The sequence below is a fragment of the Cyprinodon tularosa genome, unplaced genomic scaffold (genome assembly GCF_016077235.1).
Source record: "Cyprinodon tularosa strain WSP-4 unplaced genomic scaffold, ASM1607723v1 ctg808, whole genome shotgun sequence".
In the NCBI taxonomy this organism is placed as follows: Eukaryota; Metazoa; Chordata; class Actinopteri; order Cyprinodontiformes; family Cyprinodontidae; genus Cyprinodon; species Cyprinodon tularosa.
The window spans coordinates 2,037-15,067 of record NW_024039572.1 but is presented as its reverse complement, the minus strand read 5'-3'; the positions used below and the strand labels follow the sequence as shown (position 1 = coordinate 15,067).

The window sequence follows — 13,031 nt, the reverse complement described above, 5'->3', positions numbered from 1 at the left end:
ATTAAAATAAAAAAACACAAAGCCTGAAACGTTCCTAGTCTTTTTATGCTGCTACAAAATTCTTGATGATTTTAATGATAGACCATGTTAACAGATAGGTTTTTAAACACAGTTTAGTGTGTCAGTCAGTTAGAAACAACTCCTGTATCGGTCGCATAACTTTCTTGAAACAAAACATGCAGCAATACAGTGTTTTGCCCTGTAGGCCTGAGGCATCTGTGTTACTACACCCATCACTAGTGTAGAGAAAGTTTTCTATAGATCAGTTTGGAGAGTAGCTGCCTTGCATTCTCAAAATAGTGGGTTCATTTCTAACCCATTTGCCCCCGTGGGGAAAGCACTTAACCCCAGGTTGTCTACCAATCTGTGTAACTGTGTGCATGTGAGTGAATGTGGTTCTAGTGCTCTGAGGTGCTGGTATGACTAGAAAGGCACCATATAAATTCAGTCCATTCAGAGATGCTATTTGAACTGCAAAAAAGGTTAATTTTCTTGAAATTATGTGCAGTGTCAAATTTCATGCATGAAATTACATTTTCTGGCTCTCACTAAATTTGCATTCAATTGAACAATTTAGTGCATGATGGGATTCAGTGTTCTGCTTCTCATTCTTGGAGAATGCACAAAAGAACTTCTTTTTCAGGCATCTTTTTAAGTAGTTGCACAATTTTTTTATTTTTTTATTTCAATGACAACGATAAATTAAATCAATTGGATTTATGGATTCTAAAGTAACTAAGCCTGTATACTAAGAACCATTCTCTCTTTTTTCCCAGGCATAGCATTATAACCTTAGATTTCAAATCTTTTAAGAATATCTATCCATCTTTGTTTCTCCTTTTAAAGGTTGTATTTAAATGTAACAGCAGCCTCTTCTATATACAGACCACCCCCAGGTACTATAAAAGATTTCATGCGGTCTGAAGAAAGTAGAGACAGGTCTTTGAGGAAAGTACGTTTTAATTCCAAACCTTTTCTATTTCACTTCTCCTTGGTTTGTTTGCTTTGGTATTTTTGACTCTATAGGAAGAGAGCTGTTTTTTTCACTTGAGTGCCTTAAATCCAGTTCTTATAGCTTGTAGATTAATTCTTTTTATGGAGCTTCCCCGAGGGACCTTCTTTATAGTAGTGAGTATAATAAACATTGTATAACATTACTATACATGTACAGCTTGTCATGTTGGGTTCAAGGCGTCTAACCCACATGCAGAAACACTCGTGAGACAGGGAAAAAGTTCAAAGGTTTATTTACAAAATATACAATGAGTATGAACTGGTCCTTGGTTCGGCAGACAGGTCACGAGGGGAACACCACTGAGGAGGACAGAGAGGTTAGTGTTGATCTAGGTTAACCGCAGGTTTTCTGATGTTGGAGTTAATACCTGCTCAAGGGTGGAACGGAGCTGCAGGGGGGGAACCTTGAGGGTCCAGAGGCTAGTCGGCAGGCAGAGGGCTGGGGTCAGAGGCTTAACTGAGTGCAGGCAGGCAGATTCCAGACAGAGATCACTCTCCAGGATTTCAGGTCTTCAGACAGGACTCAATCTGTGAGGCAGAGAGAAACAGGGTCAGGCAGGTTCACAAAAGTCAGAGATTCAGATGTGGTTGTTTGGCTCAGGTCTAGCTCTACCATTACTGGCAAACACTCTGGCAGGGAAGTGTTAGCCTCCTCCTGCTTAAATAGGGCTTCCTGATGAGCAGATGGAAGACAGGTGTTGCAGTCAGCTCATGCCCCCAGGAGACCTTGCGCACCCTCTGGTTGAGAAAGTGGACAAAGCCTCCAGATCCCAACACAGCTGGACAAACGCTTACCTCAGAGCGGGGAAAGCCGAACCAGGGAGGAGGCGGGAGGACTCTATGCTTGCCTGACGCTGCAGAAGGCGATTGTCCAGGTGACCAGAGAGCTGACGTGGATTTGTCATTCTCTTGATCAAAAAGACATAAAAATGTTTAAAAAGTAGTCCAGCAACTTTTTGTAATTTTGGCTGAGAGATAAGAAGGTAAAAAGTAAGGAAAATGTGAGCAAGCGGGAAGCCTGTCTGTCTGTCTGCAATTAAAATAATGATGATGTTCACAAAATCGAACTTTAGTATTCCTATATTTATATAGTAATATTATATTTAGTAGCATTTAATACATTGAAATTGTATGTACATAGGCAAAAATTGTTACATATTTCAGGTGGGAAAACAGTTGACACAGTTTATAACAGAAGAAGACACAGGTCGTCACTAGGGACTAAAGACTGGGAAATATCTCTTTGGCATTTAACAAATGAACTATGTGGGAAATATTTTGACATAATCGCCTCTAAATTCTAAAACAGTAAGTGGGGTGACTCAGGGATGCCAAAGTAAGCCAACTGTGGTAAAGCCTACTTGGTACAATTATTGTACAATTGCCATTTCTCATATGTATAAAAAAATACCAATATTTTCTCTCTTTTAAAGAAGTAGAAATTGCAATTGCAAGAAGTGTTTTTTTCAGGTTCACAGTGAAGATGTTTCCCCTGACTAAAATTAAAGATCAGATTTTTTTTACTCTGAAGCTAGTAAACAAGGCTTTCTGTCTATGCCTTTAAGCGGTTTGTCAAACCATTAGTTTTTCCACTGCAGAACTAATTTGCAGCGCTCCTGAACCAGGAGAGAGATTAATGTTTGGAGGCCAAACTCCATTACAACTTGGATAGGCGAGTCTGACGGAGCGTTATTCTGTCTGTTCCCAGGGTTCAGAGGGTGGCTTAAATAACTACAGAATAAATGAGAGTTAGACATCGGATACGGCAAAGGAAACTCCAATCATACAGACCTACAGCTTTGAAAAACAGAACCTGAGTGCTCCCATCTTGCAATCAACCCCGAAAACTGTGTTTATTGACAGACACACTGACATTAGCAACTATAGATTTTTTTTACTCTGCTTTGCAAAAGCTTTCATATCTACACATGTTCTAACAACTTGTCACATTACAAACTTAACCTTGAGTGCGTTTCATTGGGGTGCATACTAAGTTACGGTTAACTTCAGAGGAAAATGTTTTATACAAAATAGTTTATAGTTATTAGAATAATTATTAAAATAATAAAATAGTAATTAGAATATATTAAATAAAACAAGAAAAATCTTTGCAAGAAAAATCAATCTGAAAGGTGTGGTGTTTGAATGTAATCAAGCCTTCAACTTAATGAAATCTATTTTATATATGTTTTAATGGGTTTATCTTTATTCCCTTTGTCCATTCATGGAGGGATATGTTTCCGCATCTTCTTTTTAGATAAGATCAGGTTCTAAGCAACACTTCTGAGAAGAAAAATTTTCTGATATTGCCGCAGATTTTTTCTCTTGACATATGACTGCATATGAACTAAGGACCTCGACTGTCCCTCCAGATCACTGAGCGATAAGCAATTTCAACAATAAACAAGTTTTGACCACTAGGTGCACGTCTAAGCACTGTATACAGACCCAAACAACATTGTGTTTAACTTTCTATAAAATTCGTTTGGTTATAGGCCTACTAATTGATGATAATATTATGATCTATCCCTCGTTTGATATTAGACTTAGATAAACTTTATTGTCATTTTGTATGAACAGAGTGCACACAGAACAAAATTCCCTTGCATACAGCTTACGACAAAAATGAGATTGTTATCAATATTCAGAAAAGACACAGCAGATGGCAGCATAACAGCTTCTCCATTAATAACCATTGAACAAAAAACTCCTTCATATTTCAACAACATCCATATGACATTAACATGTCAGTATGGTATAAATCCCTGTTGAATGTTTTTGATACTTTAAAGACAAAAGAGGGTTAAAATCAATACTGTTTGTGTGATCATTGTGTCTTATGAAGTTGCCCTTTCTTCTTGGTATTCAAACACAGATGTATTTATAATTAGATGAAAGTTTCAAATTAATTTTTTATTGAACTTTTGTTATTTTTCTTAATATATTCGGTTAAGTTGGCGTTTCTTGTTATTACATTGACATTAATTTTTGTCATCAAAATATTAATATTTTTTGAATGTTGCAAAGGTGATAAGATCTTGTCCTGATTCCAATAAAACTATTGGCTTGAAATTTTGATTTTTAAGGTCAGAAAACAAAGTAGATACATAGATGCCACAAAATCACGGAGTAACTTCTGCTGCACTAAGATAGTTTTTAAGAATAAATATCTGCACTGGACCAACACTGATGCTGCTTGCAAACACAAAGGTTCCCACTAGGAACTTTAGTATGTATTAAAAAAATGCAGTTAATTGAGTCAATTTTTTTAAACAATTTAAAGGCGTTCTTTTATTTCCTTGTGGATCATCTAAATAAGTGGTCCTCCTAAATTTCTATTATTATGGTTTCATGTTTACATAAGGCCATCCTACATGCTCGACCCGTTAGCTATCTTTTTGCTCACATGCGTACTTTCTGCCGCATATGTGTGGTGAGGTACGGTTTCAGTCATTGAAGCTCACCTTTCTCACTGCAGTTCTTGAAAATTGCTGAGGGTCATAAGAGAAAAAGTGTCTACGAAGTGTATGAGAATAAAAGGAAGGCCTCAGAAGGGGCAGATATAACCCAGAATGCTTTGCATGGAGAGCTCTCTTTGAATATTTAGAAAATTCAATACTTGAGTAGATGTTTGACCGAGTAATGTTGAATTGTAGTTAAATAAGATTAGAGTATAAGTAGCAATACTTTACTCAAGTACTACTGTTGAGCACTTAATCCACAACTGGACATATGCAGTGGAGATTATTTTACTCCAAAGATCTGAATGGGTGTGTACACTGGAAATTAGTGAACATTTCTTAAATTAAGTGTATTTACCCTTCATTTAAGCAGGTAAATAAGAGGATTTTCCAATGGAATGAGATTTATTTACTCTCAAAATAAGATAATTAGATAATATGCACTTTAAATAAGACAATGCAATTTTGTTTCTTTTGTATGTAAATGATCTTATTCTGTTGGCAAAGTATCTCACTTACCTCCTCAAATTTAGATAAAATGCACTTATTTTAAGAAAAAATGACTTATATAGATTTCGATGTATTTCCAGTGTACATGGCTGCAAAATGTATTGGAAAAAAACCAACTCTCTTTGGATTGAAATTTCTTTCTAAATTCAGATTTATTGTCAAATATTTCAGTAGAAAACCTTAGAAAGCGGCCAGTGAGCTTTAGAACTCGCTCCTTTGCCTTATTAAATGCAAGCTTTGAACTCACCTTTAGGTCAGGATGAAACTATAATAATGCAGAAAAACAGGCTTTGCTAATTAGCTGGTGCAATTAGCCAGTTTTCCATAATTCTTCTCACGCACGCAAACGTGCGTGCGCACGCGCGTCCGCTGCCATGGAAACGGAGGCCTCTGAACGTCGTCGCCATCTTTAACCGTTACTTTCTAAACTTCAGCTGGATGCTTGACTTGCTGCAGTCTGTGGATTTTACTAACCTGCCAAAGATGTGCTTCACACCGATGATGAACAGGTTGCAGGATCGGCTGGAAGGTAAATGTCACTATTTTACTATGTTAATTCAAAAAATGTTACTTGATTAAATGATTATTTTGAAGTTTTTCCATGAAGTTGTGACGGCTAGCTTAGCATCTAGCATCTTTGACATCTCAGGATTAAATGTGTTTTTAGTCGACTGAATTTGTCAGGAATGTTAACAGCCATTTAATTATTTGAAAAAAACTATTTTTATTTCAGAGAAACACCTTTGTTGAATTTTATGTGAAATGTTTCAAAACTAGATTAAGCTAGGTCTGTTATTTTAAAAAAATGCCCTGAAAATATGTTAGCTCTATATGGAAATGTTGGTGAAAATACATTAAATAAAGAAATTAACCAAAGAGACATTTGAAGGACATTTAACATAATATATTATCAAGCCAAACTGTTTATTTTCCTATTTAATGATGCGTTTTTAACCAGTTTTTTTATACAAAAAAGTTTTTTAAGGGGTATTATGTATTAAATTGATTTTTATTGATCGGAAATGGGAGGAATGATAACAGAGATGCAATGATGTAAAACAGAAACAAAGTTTGGTTTGAGAGAATAATCTATGGTGACTTTAATGTGGAAATGGATGAAAAAATAGAAAATAAGTTATTTTAGGATAAATGGATTCATTGAATGTATTGGAATTTGAAAAGGAAGGCCTTTTTTAAAACATGCTGTAGTTAACATGTTGGTCTCCATGGATACCCTAGTTGAATGCATTAAACCACTTTAGGACTTTTAAGTAAAAATAAAACCCTAAACATTATCATTTGTTTGTTTTTAGCTTTTGTTTCCTGAAACAAAAATCAGGTCCTTTACATTTTTTGGCTGTAACATGTTTAGAAATTGACTGAGTTTATAATAAGGATAAAGAAATAAAAGAAAAAATGTTTAATTAAGAGTTCAGAAAGAAGGATATGTTTATTTTACAGTGAGGAGGTAGAATTAAAACATGAGTTTAGAACAATATATTATTTAAAGGTTTTCCTGCAGCCCTTGTTTGGATCTTCAGGTGAAAGTAAATCATTTAATCCCATCTGTCATCAGTAATAATAGTTTGTTCATAGAGGACTCTATCATTTTCTAAACATTGAACACTGGATGGTTTCTTCTGAACCATGAAATGTTCTGTATAGGATCCCCTTTCTTTTAGAAAAAGAAAAATGTTCTAAATAGTTTGGCATTAAGTTTGCTAATGTCCATTTCTGCTCTGAGCTTTCTGTGTGTGTTAATTAAGGTCTTTATTTCTACTCTAGGATACACTGAGGAAGGGTCTGATAAGCTGAGAATCTGATTCTGAGAAATTATAGATCTGAACTTTAAAGCTTGATGTTATTAAGCCTTTATTTCTCTTAATAAGGATAATTTTCTGCTTAGAGTAAATTAACTTCAAAGATTTATCATTATATTATCAAGTCAGCCAATGAAACTTTTTTTCTGGTAAAGAGATTTATCTAATAGTTCAAAACTATTTCTAATTTGGTAGTCTGTGTTTAATGAAAAACGTTTTTTACTGACAGCTTCAAATGTTCTTTAATCTGAACTAATCTAAATGTCTGTAGCTCCCAAAGGAGGATGTGTGCCCCCTAGTGGGAGCACAGTTTAATAGCAGGGGACAGGGCAACACAATCATATACACACATATATACATATATATTAATATTTTTATTTTAACACTAACCAAACCGTTAGCATTGTTTATATGTCTTATTGATTAGATCTACTTAAACCTGAAAAACTCACACAGGCACATCCAGCAACCTAAAATAAAGCATTTCGTTTTTTTCATTTAATTTTCCTTAATTATTGTTCCTGGTCTAATGGGTTTTTTTCCCTCACAGTTCCAAACGTCGTGCTTCCTCCAAACGTTGTGCTTCCTGCTGATCCGGACCCGGAGCCCTGGTTCTGGATAGAGGATCAAGGTGATGAATATGTTTTTCATATTGTCACAGGTCCGTTCCTCGGTTACAATGAGGAGATAGAAGAAATAGGGGTTGACTATGAGGAGGTAGAAGTGGAAGGATTAGTGGTGAACGAGTATGAGCAGGCGGAGATGTGGCCTTTTGAGGGGCTAGATGATGATTTTGATGAAGTCAGGTCTTTTTCTGGTGAAGACGATGACCACCTTCCCCCACATCTTCGGTTCACCCAGAGGATTCCCCCCGACTTCAGACTCCCGTCGAACCGAGAAGAGCCAGAAGAGTCCCTGGAGTGCCAAGAAGACCGCGTCTCCAGGAGGACGAGAAGAGAGGAAGACGATGAAGAGGAGCTCCCCTGGAAGAGGCTTTGTCATGACAGGGATGTTTAAGAAGAGGAATTCTGGCAGGATCTGGCAGGTCTAGGGATGCCTTAGGTAGCGTCTTGCACCGTGGCTTTTATTTACCCTGCTGCTAGATTGAAATGTATAGATATTAAGGAGTCTGGCAGGTCTAGGGATGCCTTAGGTAGCGTCTTGCACCGTGGCTTTTATTTACCCCGCTGCTAGATTGAGTTTTATAGATATTAAGGAGTCTGGCAGGTCTAGGGATGCCTTAGGTAGCGTCTTGCACCGTGGCTTTTATTTACCCCGCTGCTAGATTGAGTTTTATAGATATTAAGGAGTCTGGCAGGTCTAGGGATGCCTTAGGTAGCGTCTTGCACCGTGGCTTTTATTTACCCCGCTGCTAGATTTTTATTTAAGTTTTAGATGTTAGAAATTTCGTTTAGCACTGACATCTGAGCAGGCACTGAGGACATGACAACCATTTACAAAAGGTGTGGAACATGAGAGCTGGCTAAGGCAGACATAATCTAGCATGCTCTACATCTTATGTCAGAGCTGGACAGTCTGCCAGCTAACAGAAGGCAACACAATCAAAGGATTGATAAAAGAACCAGATTTGAAAAGAAGAAACACAGCATGGAGGCAAATGAACAAAATATAAAAACACCAAAAGACAAAAAATGAATCCTGGTTGAAAACAGATGAACCATGAGGAGGCAAACCAATCCAAGGAGCAGCTGGACATCACTGCTGAGGACAACGCAGGAGGTCAAAGAAAAATCTTAAAGGTCTAAAAATGGAGGTCACCTAAAGTCTATAGGCAGAGGGCCAAGGCTGTAGTGGAGACAGATTATCTAGAGTAGGACGATGCTGCTGGGGACAAACTGGATCTAGAATGGAACAGTGGCACAGCTTGTGGTGGTCATCAGTGGAACTGGTCTCTGGGATGTTGGTGAGAAGGTAAAGAGACGATGCTTGGAGGGACAAACTGGATCTAGAATGGAACAGTGGCACAGCCTGTGGTGGTCATCAGTGGAACTGGTCTCTGGGATGTTGGTGAGAAGGTAAAGAGACGATGCTTGGAGGGACAAACTGATTTCAGAGCAGTTTGAGACAGAGGACAGGACTGATGTAGGGATTTGGGTTGTGAGAGGATCCGACTGTTAGAAACAGCTTTCAGATGCTACTTGGTCTACTTCTAGATGTTCCTCTGGTCAGTTAGTTTTCAGGCCTACTTTGAGGGAAAAGAATCCTCTGCAGAAATATTCTTCATATGATCTAGGCCTGTTCTGACCGCAGTGGATCTCTTCTGTGTTTTTTGAATCCCATGTTGGACCGAGCCTCTCCAAGCTTTGGGCCATCAGAAGATGCTGATGAGATCTGCAGCGACCAAACCAGAGGAGGATCATCTGGGCTGCTGACCTTTACAAAGAGTGAGAGCATGTTCAGTAAGGAGCAACAATAATCCATCTTTTAAATAGAAAGTTAACATTTCAGGTGGCCTCACTTAGTTTTTCATGTATGTTCAGACACTGTGGACGTCCAAAAGCAGAACTTCTGTGAGGAACCGGGACATCCAGGATGGTGAGGAGCTTCCCAGTCCCCACCTGAGGACGGCACAGAGAAAGACTGGAACAGAAAACACATGGAGTAAGACTTTATTAACACCACAAACCGACAACTCAAGCTTCCAGGCCTGATTAAAAGCTAACAGTCACTGAAACACAGAAAGACCAAGATTATGATGAAAACAACATCCTGCCCAGATTTAAAGGGATAGTTCGGGATTTTTGACATGAATCTGTATGGCATCCCCATCACCAGTGTCATGCAATCACACTGACTTACCCCTGGCAGCATCCTGTGAGCAGAGTTCTCGTCCAGCTTTGGTCAAGCCGAAAGTAGTCCGGCAGGTTTGCTAGACCCAGCGAAATAAAACGTTTCTCTTCCCAAAACATTATGTGTTCAAAAGAGTGATATTTTTGCATCCCAAAAACATTGTAGTGGAAAAAGTCACACGTCGTTATCACTTGGTCCTATTTTCTCTCTGTTCGTATCAGTGCGCGCCGTCATTCAGACAGCTAGGCCTACTAACCTGACAACAGCCAGATGCATGTCTCGCTCCGCCTAGCTCCTAGCTAGGCGGAGCGAGACATGCATCTGGCTGTTGTTGAGTAGGCCCTCGCTGTCAGAATGACGGCGCGCACTGATACGAACAGAGAGAAAATAGGACCAAGTGATAACGACGTGTGACTTTTTCCACTACAACGTTTTTGGGATGCAAAAATATCACTCTTTTGAACACATAATGTTTTGGGAAGAGAAACGTTTTATTTCGCTGGGTCTAGCAAACCTGCCGGACTACTTTCGGCTTGACCAAAGCTGGACGAGAACTCTGCTCACAGGATGCTGCCAGGGGTAAGTCAGTGTGATTGCATGACACTGGTGATGGGGATGCCATACAGATTCATGTCAAAAATCCCGAACTATCCCTTTAAACTTGGTTTCCAGGAAATTCCTTTTTTCTTCTTTTTGCAGGGAAAGCAGGTTGAACATGGGAGCAGTTTTCTAGCAGCCGGATCACATTGGAACAGAGTCCATCCACACGTGTTTGGAGGTATGTTGGTTGTTATCTGACTAGAGAGGCATCACATGCAGACAGTTTCAGACTCTGAGGACGCTTTGCTTTCATTGATGAAGGAGCTGAAGAAGAGGACGGAGCACAGAGACCGCTAAGGAGGAGAAACATGGCTCCTCTATTTCTCTCCAACATGCTGGAGTCCTGGACTGAAAAACGTTGACGACCCTGCAGCTAAACCATCAGTCTGCTCCACCCAGTAAGAGAAGATAACGAACCTTTATTGCTTCCAGATGTTCATCAGTATTGGTGGAGATATTAAAAACAGCTCCAGAACAAACAGATTTAAAAGATACAACCATCCCATCAAGGTGGTCTGACCTTTAATCTTTATCTTTCCATCATTAATTGTTCACCTTCGTTTGAATCTCTGTAACCAAAATTTACCAGAACCAGAAGTTCTGACTTTTCCATTAGACCACAGATAAAGAGTTAGGAAGCAGCTTCTGATCCAATATGGGAGAATTTCCCCCTGGTTGATCTCTGAAGGTTTTTTTTTAGAACTTTTTAAAGCAGAGAAACGACCGACTGAAGACTTGCAGCATTTTCAGGCATTTTCTCCAAGCATCCATTCTCTACAGTTATGGCTTCTGTTAACTTTAGGTTCTCCCTGTGTGTTTCCCTCTTCTCTTGGTCAAAGTTACACCTCTCCCAGTGTTCATGTGTTTAAATGTCACAGACTAGCGTGTTCGATCACTAACTCCTGTTCTTCTTTTCCAGATAAGGTCATCTGCTCCTTGGACCGGCGCCTCTGTGTCTGTTGGACGTCTGCTGTCCTGTTAAAGACCCGCTCGGCCGCAGTAGATGGGCGCTGACATGGAGCTGCTGGAGGTTCCTTCCTGCTTAAAGCTGCTTTTCCTCTCTACTGTCACCACTTCACTGCTCAGGAGGAAGGACTGCTGTAAAATTAACGACTGGATGTGATTGGCTGAGCTTCCTCGGGTTGAAGACATTTCTCTAAACGCCATAATAAGCTGAATTTATTTTCACCTTGTTGTAAATAGGATTGGGCTGGACTCCATGTTTGTGTTTCTAATTGATTCTGTGTTTCTGTTGTTTTCTGTTACATGTTTTAGTATTAAAGTTGTCATGTAAATTGCCTTCAGATAACATTTGCTGGGACTTGTTTCTATTTTACAAGACTGTATTATGATAAATTCCCCTACTGGGTCTGTTTCTGTTAAAGGATGCTTCCTGTTCTGCTTCATTCTCTCTCTGTTCTCCTATTCTGCAGATTCTGTTAGTTCAATCTCTAACGTTCTGCTCTCTCTGCTTTTCCTCAGAGTAGCTTTGCCTCGTCTGTTCCTGTTTGGCTGTGACTCCATCCTGGAAAGAAACATCAGCTGTGCTGCTTCCATCAACACCCTTGTTTATAGATGTTGGAGATCGGCCTGTTTTCCAGTGTGGTCCTGTTTCTCTGACCGTGACTGGCTGGATGTGCCCTCTTCGTCCTCTGGCATGGGAGCTGCCTTGGAGCTCGTCTGCCTGGCTGTGTGTTTCCTGGGCGGGGCCGCCTTTTACAGCTGCTTTTTGTTTCTCTGCTTCTGTCTCCTTGAACCCCAGTCGGCCTCGGCAGATGGCTGCTCACACTGAGCCTGGTTCTGCTGGAGGTTTCTTCCTGTTAAAAGGGAGTTTTTCCTCTCCACTGTCGCTACAAGCATGCTTAGTGTGAGGGATTGCATTTGAGTCAATGAGTCGATGCAATCAACTGGTTTTCCTTAGATAGAAAACTTTGAATCAATCTGACTGGATGATCTGGTTGAACAGTAAAGTGCCTTGAGATGGCATGTGTTGTGAATTTGGCGCTTAATAAATAAACTGAATTGAAAACTGAATTGAAATTGAATTGTCGTTCTATCTTCACATGTTATTTCTCACTATAATAAAGGTTTGATTGAAGTCATGTGAACAGGATCTTTTTGTCTTTATTTGTAAAGTTTTTTGAAATAAGTGGTTGTAAATTGGTTCTTTATAAATAAACAAAAGTGAAGTCAACTGGAGCAAGAGTTTAATATTACTATAGTACAGCGCTTTGGCAGATAGGTGGTTATTATTGTTTCTCTGTTGGGGGGTCTGACCTGACAACATGTTAATAGAACAATTGTTCTTGTCACCTTGCAGGGTCGGAACTAATTAGCTCTACAAAAGGACAGTGAGACGTTCCTCCTGCAGTTCTTCTGATTTTAATGACCTTATAGACAATCTTGAAGTTAAGCAGCAAAGCAGACAGGACACATCAACACTAAGCCTTACAAAGAACAACAAACAGAAATGGGAGGATAATTAAATATGAATGTTAAAATAAAACTAAAGGAAGATAGTAGGAACTAAATGCTTAATGAACCCAAAGGCAAACAGCTTTGCTTAATTCAAACAAAACTTTGTCCAAAGGTGATTTTTCCTTCTTTAAACTATACATACTTGGTCCCTCAGGGTTGCATAGCTCACTCCTTTTAACAGACACCATCTAGTTAATGTTTCAGACTCTATATTCTATCAGAGGAAAGGGGGGTAAAGGATTTAAATGGATTGATGATCCTACACTCACATTAAAACTGGTTTTAGAAAAGATAAGGTATGGAGTCAAATCAGTCTCAAAAAGATCTGATATGTAAT

General features: G+C 39.0%; 1 long non-coding RNA gene across 3 annotated transcripts; it reads left to right on the top strand.

Moving 5' to 3' along the window:
* Positions 1 to 8,374: 8,374 nt before the first annotated feature.
* On the top strand, positions 8,375 to 11,543 carry LOC119774288. 3 transcript variants are annotated; one of them, XR_005279507.1, is made up of 6 exons: positions 8,375 to 8,737; positions 8,842 to 9,210; positions 9,289 to 9,427; positions 10,316 to 10,394; positions 10,478 to 10,614; positions 11,136 to 11,543. It is a non-coding gene; the product is annotated as an uncharacterized LOC119774288 (long non-coding RNA). The 3 variants fall into 3 exon arrangements; XR_005279505.1 differs by having other exon boundaries at positions 8,383 to 8,737; positions 9,307 to 9,427; positions 11,136 to 11,536; XR_005279504.1 differs by having other exon boundaries at positions 8,385 to 8,737; positions 8,842 to 9,225; positions 9,307 to 9,427; positions 11,136 to 11,535.
* Positions 11,544 to 13,031: the final 1,488 nt, after the last annotated feature.